The sequence below is a fragment of the Tupaia chinensis genome, unplaced genomic scaffold, assembly GCF_000334495.1.
Source record: "Tupaia chinensis unplaced genomic scaffold, TupChi_1.0 Scaffold000410_1, whole genome shotgun sequence".
Lineage (NCBI taxonomy): Eukaryota > Metazoa > Chordata > Mammalia > Scandentia > Tupaiidae > Tupaia > Tupaia belangeri.
Window position 1 is genome coordinate 3,796,465 of NW_006159915.1, and position 9,293 is coordinate 3,805,757.

The window sequence follows — 9,293 nt, forward strand, 5'->3', positions numbered from 1 at the left end:
GTTGAACAGTTTTTAGAGAGCTTAATCTGCAGTGTCCTCTTCACGCCTGCCCTGCCACTTTCTTGGAGGTTAGTGCGTGGGGTTGAAAATTGTAATCCTCTAACTTTAATAAATAGGTCTTTCTGGATTTTTTTGTTGTTGTTGTTGATGTTGAGGTTTTTGCTATAGGGCGCATGCACTCACCAGAAAGACAGAGAGAGACAGAAAACAAGAAATCACCCCTTAGGGGGATGGCCACTCTGCGGTCCCTTCTCCTCCATTCTCTCGGGATCTTGGCCCACACACGCACACGCGCCCAGGGTGAGTTTAAGCCACAAGGATCAGGACTCGAACCATGGTAGACTACATGGGAGTTCAGTGATATAGCCATTATGCTAACTGCTGGTCCCATAATTAGGTCTTTCTGATGACTGGCCCATCTTGAGGCTGTCTAGGTGCCCTATCTTAAGTTATTTCATTAGTATAAATCCAGGTGTTATCAAAAAGGAATCATTGTGAATAACAAAAAAAACCTCTCATCATTCAGGAAATTCCAAGGGTTTTAGGATCTCTGTGCTAGAACTGGGGGGAAGGGGGGGCAAATATTGAGTTATCGGAAAAGTCATGACGTATTTTTCTATGCAAAAAGGCATCATGACTTTTCTGACATCCCAATATATCGTATTTCACATTGTACTACGTACTCCTCCACCCTCCCATGGCTTCCCGTCTCCCACTGAGTAATACCTTCACCATGGCCTTCACTATCTAGCCTGCCCACTTTCTGACTCCATCTCCTGCTATGTTATGATGTAGCCATTCTGCTTTAGCCACACCAGCTCCTTCCTTCTCAAACATGAAACTTATTCCACTTGCTCTTTCCTATTTCTGGAAAGCTCTCCCAAGTCCTGTTCTCTCTTCTTCAGGTCTCTGCTCACCTACCACCTTCTCAGCATGGCCTGCCTGCTCTTTTCCCCTGCCCACCCGCACAGGACCTCCCTGTTTTATACCTCTGTTTCATTTTCCTCCATAGCACCCATCACCGCTGAACTTTATATACATTTACTTTGTTTCCTTTCTCTCCTAGCAAATCACTCCCAAGTATACAAGCTACTGAAGGACAGGATGTTTGATTATTCTGCTCACTTTTATGTCCAAAGGAGGCATACATATTAATTATTATTATTATCTTAGAGAAAGATTTTTGCTATCGGGTGCATGCGCTCACTGGAGAGACACAGAGAGACAAACAGAAAGTGAGAAATCCGCCCCCCTCTCCCAGTGGGGATGGTCATGGTGCAATACCTTCTCCTACCAAGATCTTGGGCACACATGGACATGTGCCTGGCATGAGTTTTTAAGCCGCCGGGTCTGAGACTCAAACCATGGCTGACTATGTGGGAGTCCAGCAACGTAACCATTACACACTATCTGTTGGTACCATTTTTTACATTTTTTTAATTTATTTTTTTAACTTACATTTTACCACTACATATTTTTACGGCATACAACATTGCTTTTTCCAGTATAAATACAGTGCACATCAGTCAAGACAAAGACATTACCATAAACATCATCAGCAAATAACTTTTTATTTTTTTGTCAATTAAATGTATTCTTCCCCACCCCACCAGTTACCCTCCTACATATTATTTTTTAAAGTTTATGTGTTTATTCATTTTATAAGAGAAAGAGACAGACAGTAACCCCCAAGAAGGTCTCAATGCTGCAGTGCTACAACTGGCCTTCAGAATGCCAGGATCAGACACCCAGTGCACAGGGAAAGAAAAGTAGTCCAGAGCACTCAGTGGAATACAAAGTCTTTTTAAATGTTAAAGGCCTCAGTAAAACACAAGCAGGAGACAGTTTGTACCTCATACCCATCACGGTTATTTCCCAAAAGGCATGTTTTAGTTTATAGTAAACAAACTGTGATGCTACAGAGGATTGTGGTTTTCCAGGGAGACCTCCACCCTTTCTTCATCTCAGTGTTGTTGAGTTCATGATGCAAATAATACAGTGTAGTCAGTCAGCTGCCTGTGTCATTTAAACTGGACCAGTACAGGCGCTTGACAAACAACTAGTAAGCTCCCCTCTTCTTGCTCTTCACTTTGTTGCATGAACCATCTTTCTACACTGCCATTTTGATGAGCACATGTCTGGGAAACTAGAGTTTGCTGCTCTGGGGAGGTGGTCCTAAGCCCTGGCTCCAAATAAACCTCTTTTGGTAAGATTGGCAAGACTGGTAAGATCTTGGGACACAAAGCCAGGACTTTCCCACAGGGATTTAGCACATCATAGTGTTGAATTACTGCTGCACCACCATGGCTAGACTTAATTTTTTTCTTTCTTTTAAAAATTCTCTTTGGGAACCAGCAGTTAGCGTAATGGCTATGTCGCTGGACTCCCACGTAGTCGACGTGCATGCCCAAGATCCCGAGAGGAGAATGGAGGAGAAGGGATTGCAGCGTGACCATCCCCCCTGAGGGGTGATTTCTCGCTTTCTGTCTCTATGTCTCTCTCTGTCTGTCTGGCGAGCGCACGCGCCCTACAGTGAAAATCTCTCAAAAAAAAAAAATTCCCTTTCACTTTCTCTTCTCTCTCTTCCTTTTCTTCCTTTTTCCCTTCCTTCCTTTCTGCCAGATGGTGTGTGCATTTACAAGAGAGAGGGAGAGAAAAAGAGGGAGAGAGACAGAGAGAGAGAGAGAGAGAGCACCCTCTCCCAATGGGGTATGATCACACTACAATCCTTTTTCTTCCATTTCTCCATCCAGTCAGGATTATGGGCACACATATTTACTTACTCAGCGTGTTTTTCAAATTGCCAGGGCCAGGATTTGAGCCATATTTGGCCAGCTGGTATCTGACTCTCTTAACCACTGCACTACAGGGCCAGCCCCTTCAGTCAATATTTTTTGAGTAAAAGCAGTGACAATGAATGTGAGAAGGACCCTGACCCTAACTATGTAGCAGGAGTGAGAGAACAGCAGAGAATGTTTCAGTTGAAGGAAAATGTAGAAAGTTCAACACGTTGGGGTATATCACCATGCAGTGGTGGTCCAGTGGGTACTCTGGGAGGTGGTGGTGGGTCAACGGTTATTGACAAGAGGCCCAAAGTAACATGGGACACAAAGCCAGGAGGGATGGATGATTAAAGGAAATTGCTTTTCAGAAAGTTTCCAAGGACAAATACTGGGATGGGAAATATGAAATTTTTGGCTTTCAAGAAGACTTATTCACAACAGCCTCTCTGGACTGATTATACTCCCAAAGGAATCCACAAGAAACAGCAGCAGACATTGCGATGTGGGAGGGATACAAGATTTATTGGAGGAAGTAGTCTGTCTTGTGTATGCAGGCCCAAGGCCTCCTGGCCTAGATGTGGGAAGGCAGGCAGGATGCAGGTGGATTGTTAGAGACCACTGAGGATCAGGGCACCTCTCTAAGTGCTCTCCGCAGCAGCAGCAGCTCTGAGAGGTAAGGGCTTAACACTGGAGTGCTATCAAATTTAGCGGGGCTTCTTGAGTATTAGCCACACCTCACATGGAAACTTCCAGCATTTTCTTGCCTCTACACCTGTGCTCAAACTGTTCTGTTTGTATGGAGCACCCTTTCACTCCCCTACAATCCTACAGCTATTTACATTTTTGTCATCCTTCAAAATCCAATTCAAACTCTATCTCCGTAAGTTTTCCTTCACAGACTCAGCCTGGAGAGATTGCACCTTGCCTCAAACTTCTTATGGCAATTATTGACTGTAGAATTCATGCAGCAATTAATCACCTACTGCCTTGTGACATCTCTTCAGTTATTGCATTCAACTCTTATTTATGACTCTGTGTTGTATATCCTTTCTCTCTCTTTGGTTGGTTGGTTTGTTTGTTATAGTGTGTGTGCACTTGCCAGAGAGAGACAGAGAGAGAGGGAAGGTGAGAAATCTGCCCCCAGGGAAGATGGCCATGCCACAATCCTTTCCTTTCCATTCTCCTCTAGGGATGTTGGACACACATGCACACACACAAAGCGTATTTTTCAAGTCACTGGGTCCAGGACTTGAATGGTACAGTTGGCCATGTGAGATCCAGCACTTAACCAACACACCACCTTCTGGCCCTGTATATTCTTTCTTGTGATAACATCTGTTGCCTCTCCAACTTCCAGTAGGCTTCTTAAAGGGAGGGGCAGATTTTGTTCACTTTAGAGTCCCCGTGTCACCTGACATTATCCCTTACACAGAGAAAGGCTGCAGATTATATAAATTGAAACTCTATATTTACTGTTAAAAGTTTCTTTTTATTGGGACCAGCAGTTGGGGTAATGGCTATGTCCCATGTAGTCAACCGCAGTTCAAGTCCCAGACCCGGTGGCTTAAACTCATGCTGGGCGCATGTGCGTGCATGCCCAAGATCCCAAGAGGAGAATGGAGGAGAAGGGATTGCAGCATGGCACCCCTTGGGGGGTGATTTCTCACTTTCTGTCTCTCTCTGCCTTTCAGGCAAGTACACGCACCCTATAGCAAAAACCTCTCCAAGGAAAAAAAAAGTTTCTATTTATTTCTTCCAAGAGAGCTGGGGTACCCCAGATAAGGTCTTTATGCCAAGATCCTCCTCCCAGTCTTAGCTGCCCTGAATCACAGGCGTGGAACAAACATGTCTGGCATGCTCAGAGAGGTCCTGGAATATGAACCTAGGACCTTTGTCATGGGGGTACAGTTGCATCACTGCCATGCTACCACATGGCCCAAGTTATTATTCATTAATATTCCATGACAGCACCCAGCTGGTAGTCCTGTTTACCTTCAAACAAACATTTGATATGACAGTAGTGGAATAACATGAAGGGTATGCAAAAAATGTCTTGGAAAACATGTTATAAAAGGGCCAACTTTGTGAGCTGATGGTTATGTGAGCTGGATCCCACTTGGCCAACAGTGTGGTTCAAGTTCTGGATCCTGTGGCTCGAGAAACATGCTGGGCACATGTGCCTACCTATACACCCAAAATCCTAAGAGAGAAAAATGGAAGAAAAGGGATTGTGGTGTGACCATTCTCCCTGGGGAATGTTTCCTCCTTTCCCTCTCTCTAGTGAGTACATATATCTGCTAGCAAAACAAAGAAACAAAATCTAAAAATTATGCATAAATTTTAAAGTTTTTTTGTATAAAATAAGTTAGTATATATTTTTTGAGAGATTTTTTGCTGTAGGGTGCATACACTCTCACCAGAAAAACAGAAAGTACAAAAAAATCATCCCACAGAGAAGATGGTCATGCCATAATCCCTTTTCCTCCATTGTCTTCTTGGGACCTTGGGCATGCACACACATGCCTAGCATGAATTTCATGTCACCAGGTGACCACAATCAGCTACATCTAGCATCTTAACCACCAGTCTAGCATCTTAACCACCACCCTACCTCCTGGCCCCTAAATTAGTATTTTAATTAAATTTTCCATGAACTTTTTGAAATCACCCCATATTTCTTCTTACTGCAAAGATCTTGTACATTCTCCATTTTCCGTCACAGATGCTCTGTGGACTGATGGTGCAGGGTTCCCTGAAAACAATTTTATCTTAATTTTTTAGCAAAGGCAGAAGAGCTTGGTGGATAAGGGAACAGTTCTGAAAGGAGATGTTCTGATTTGAATCTCAGTTTTTTCATCTGTAAAATGAGTATTATAAAATATTTCTCAGGACCAGCAGTTAGCATAATGGCTATGTTGCTGGACTCCCATGTAGTCAACTGCGGTTCAAGTCCCGGACCTGGTGGCTCAAAAACTCACGCCGGGCGTGTGTGCATGCGTGCCCAAGATCCCAAGAGGAGAATGGAGGAGAAAGAGTTGCGGTATGGTGATCCCCCCTGGGGAGTAATTTCTTGCTTTCTGTCTCTCAGTCTCTGTCTGTCTGGCAAGCGCATGTGCCCTATAGCAAAAACCTCTTCAAAAAAAAATATTTCTCATTGATTTGTTGTGTTTGTCAAAAGATAAAATTATAGTAAATTTCAAGATCTTAATTGGCTTCTATTTGCAATTCTAGAATTGGGCAACACTTTTTTTTTTATAAAATAGAATGAGTATTCTAAGGAGATGAACAGAAAAGTTTGGCTTCATAGAAAAGGGCTTAAGAAAGGACAAACAGGGCAAAAAGTGAATTGGTTATTTCCAAGTTACTTTTCTCTTAAAGGTTAAAGCTGAGAGGACTTTCTTATCAGGTCAACTAAACTGACTTGTTTGTGGATTTGGCTATTAGCTTGCCCTCTCTCGCTCTTTCTCTCTTTCATGATTTCTTGGAAGATCAGATAAACCACCTCATTTTGGCTTGGTGGCCTGGAACGGCAGCATTAGCGACCCCATCTTGGATGGTCTATTAGGCCTAGTGCGGGAGCTCAGCCAAACCAATGGCCGCCTATAAATTTTATTCAACATTATTAAACTAATTACAGCACACAACGTTCTTAGGTCAGCAGCTGGTGGTGCATTGTAAAGTCCTCCATACTTGCTAGTTGTTATTTCTGTGTGACTAGAAATTTCCAAATTTAAAGTGAGATTATCCTACTTCTTTCTACCCTACTTTTATCACCAAAGAACAGAGAGCAAGCAGAGGGGACTTAGTACACTGGTCTCTAGCTCAGGGGCTCAAGCCACAGTCTAAACTCGGCCACATATAGTGTGTTATTTTAGGCAAAATGCTCAATCTCTTTGGGGTGCTATGAAGATCAGGGAGTAAACATCTGTGAAAGTACTTTGTAAACAGTGTGCCTGCTTTACCCAGGGCAAGGAACTGTGGTTGAGAACAGGAAACAAACTGAACTGGTTCCGTTTTGAATATCTTATGCTTTGAAAATTTGCTTCAGGAAAAAAGTAACTCATTGTCTATTTTGGTTGGATTACCCTGATTATCTATGTGACCTTCATATTTTTTTCCTTTGTTCGTTTTTGTTTGTTTGTTTCTTTTTTTAAAGCTACTTCTGTTGTGGGAAGTCTTTCTGAGCCCATGATATGCTTCCTTTTCTCATTTGTAAATCTGGTCGGTCTTCTAAACAAATAACCACATTCACCAAAGTCATACGCATCTTTCATGACTTCAAATCTATTGCTGTGCTTTGACAAAGGAGCTCTGTAGGGAATGGTAATGCGATTAGGACTGTAGCTGGCTGGAGGAGCAGGGACTCCCAACCCAGCAGCCCTCCCTGCAGGGTTCCTGAGAGGAAGAAAGTGTCAGAGGCAAGTTAAGAACAAGGTTTCTAGTACTGGGCACTTGGTTTCCAATCCCAGATGTGCTCTTACTTTGGGGGTACCCTTGTAAATGATAAACCTCTGAGTGCCTCTGATGTCACATCTATAATATGGGAACAACTGTAATACCTACTCTAGAGGATTACTGGGTGCTTAAATAAGTTAATATATATGAAGTGCTCATTTATAGCATAGTAAATGCTAAGTATTGGGTATTTTATTTTATTTTTAGGGGTTTTTGCCTTAGGGTAGATGAGGGGGTGGGTGGAGAGACAGAGACAATGAGAGGGAAAGTGAGAAATCATCCCCCAGGGATGGCCCACCACAATTCCTTCTCCTTGATTCTCCTTCTAGGATCTTGAGCATGCATGCACATGTGTCCAGTGTGATTTTTTTTTTTTTGAAGAGGTTTTTGCTACAGGGCACGTGTGCTTGCCAGAGAGACAGAGAGAGACCGAGAAACAGAAAGCAAGAAATCCCCCCCCAGAGGGGATGGCCACACCACAATCCCTTTTCCTCCATTCTCCTCTCAGGATCTTGGGCATGCAAGCACATGTGCCCTGCGTGAGTTTAAGTCACCGGGTCCAGGACTTGAACTGCATTCGACTACATGGGAGTTCAGCAACATAGCCATTACACTAACTGCTGGGCCTGCCCAGTGTGATTCTTAAGCCACTGGGTCCGGGATTCAAATCACAGTTGACCATGTGGGAGTACAGCAATGTAACTGCTATGCCATCTGCTGGCCCCTAAATATTGGTTTTAAATATACACACAATTAATGCCAGCAATGTCCTTCCATACTAAATGAGCCTTTCCATGTCAGTATATCCCTGGGAAGCTGTACTGGAGCAGAGAGAACTCATTTTGTTTAGGCTAGAGGATTAAAAATTTTATAGTTATGATAGGTTTCTTTCTTCTCCTTTTTCTCCTGTTCCCCAATGCCATAGCCAAGATTAGGGAAAGTGGATCCAGAACATTCCAGCTAGCTAAAGGGAAGGATGAATGATCCCCAGTGGGGGTAGAGCCTGCTGCCTAGGTCTTCCTAGTGCAGTAAAAGTCATTCTCCATGAATTTTCCCTCTGGCTTATTTTGTCCAGCTGATAGTAAGAAGAAGGGAAAGGGGATGATGGAGAGGAAGGAAGAAAGAGAAGCAGTTCAGAAAGACTTGCCTTCTCTTTGGAAAAGGAGTCTACCCTGATCCCTCATTCCTCTTCCACCTCACAGAAGGCAATGTGGTAGCCAAAGAGAGATGGCTTGACCCTCTGCCAATTGTAACTTGGCCTTTCAAGTTTTAAGTGTCTTCTTTCTTTTCTTTTAGTTTTTGCTACAGGGCGCATATACTAGCCAGAGAGAGACACAAATCACCTGCTGGGGGAATGACTGCATCATAATCCCTTCTCCTCCACTCTTCTCTCAGGATTTTGGGCACACAAGCACACATGCCCAGTGTGTTTTTTAAGCCACCAGGTCTGGGGCTCAAACCACAAAGTCAGCCATGTGGGATCCAACAAACCACTGACTGATCTGAGCTGTCCTATTTCATGAGTTGCACAAAAGAAAACCAAAAAATGAAAGATCCATGAGAATCAGGTGACCTAGGCCTTCTCCCAAGGAATAGCAAGCAGCAAACCCCTCTTCCTCCAACCTCATAAAAGGAAATACGTTCAGAGCACAGAACTGGAGGAAAATCACTTGGATTATGGTCTAGATCAGCACTTCCTAAACATTGCTCTCCATTGCATCACCTGGAGAAGATTTTGTTACAATACATGAATGTGGGCCAGCAGATGGCAAGGTGGTTAGGGTGCTCAACTCCCATATGGCTAACCACAGTTCAAGTCCTGGACCCAGTGGCTTGGAATCATGCTGGGCACATGTGCCTGGGTGCCCAAAATCCGAAGAGGAAAATAGAGGAGAAGGGATTGCAGCATAGCCATCATCCCAGGAGGTGATTTCTTACCTTCCCTCTCTGTCTTGCTCTGTGTCTCTCTCCAGTGAATGCATGCACCCTATGGCAAAAACCTAAACAACAACATGGACGAGTGGAAGAGTCTGCAAACTAATAAGCTCCCAGGTG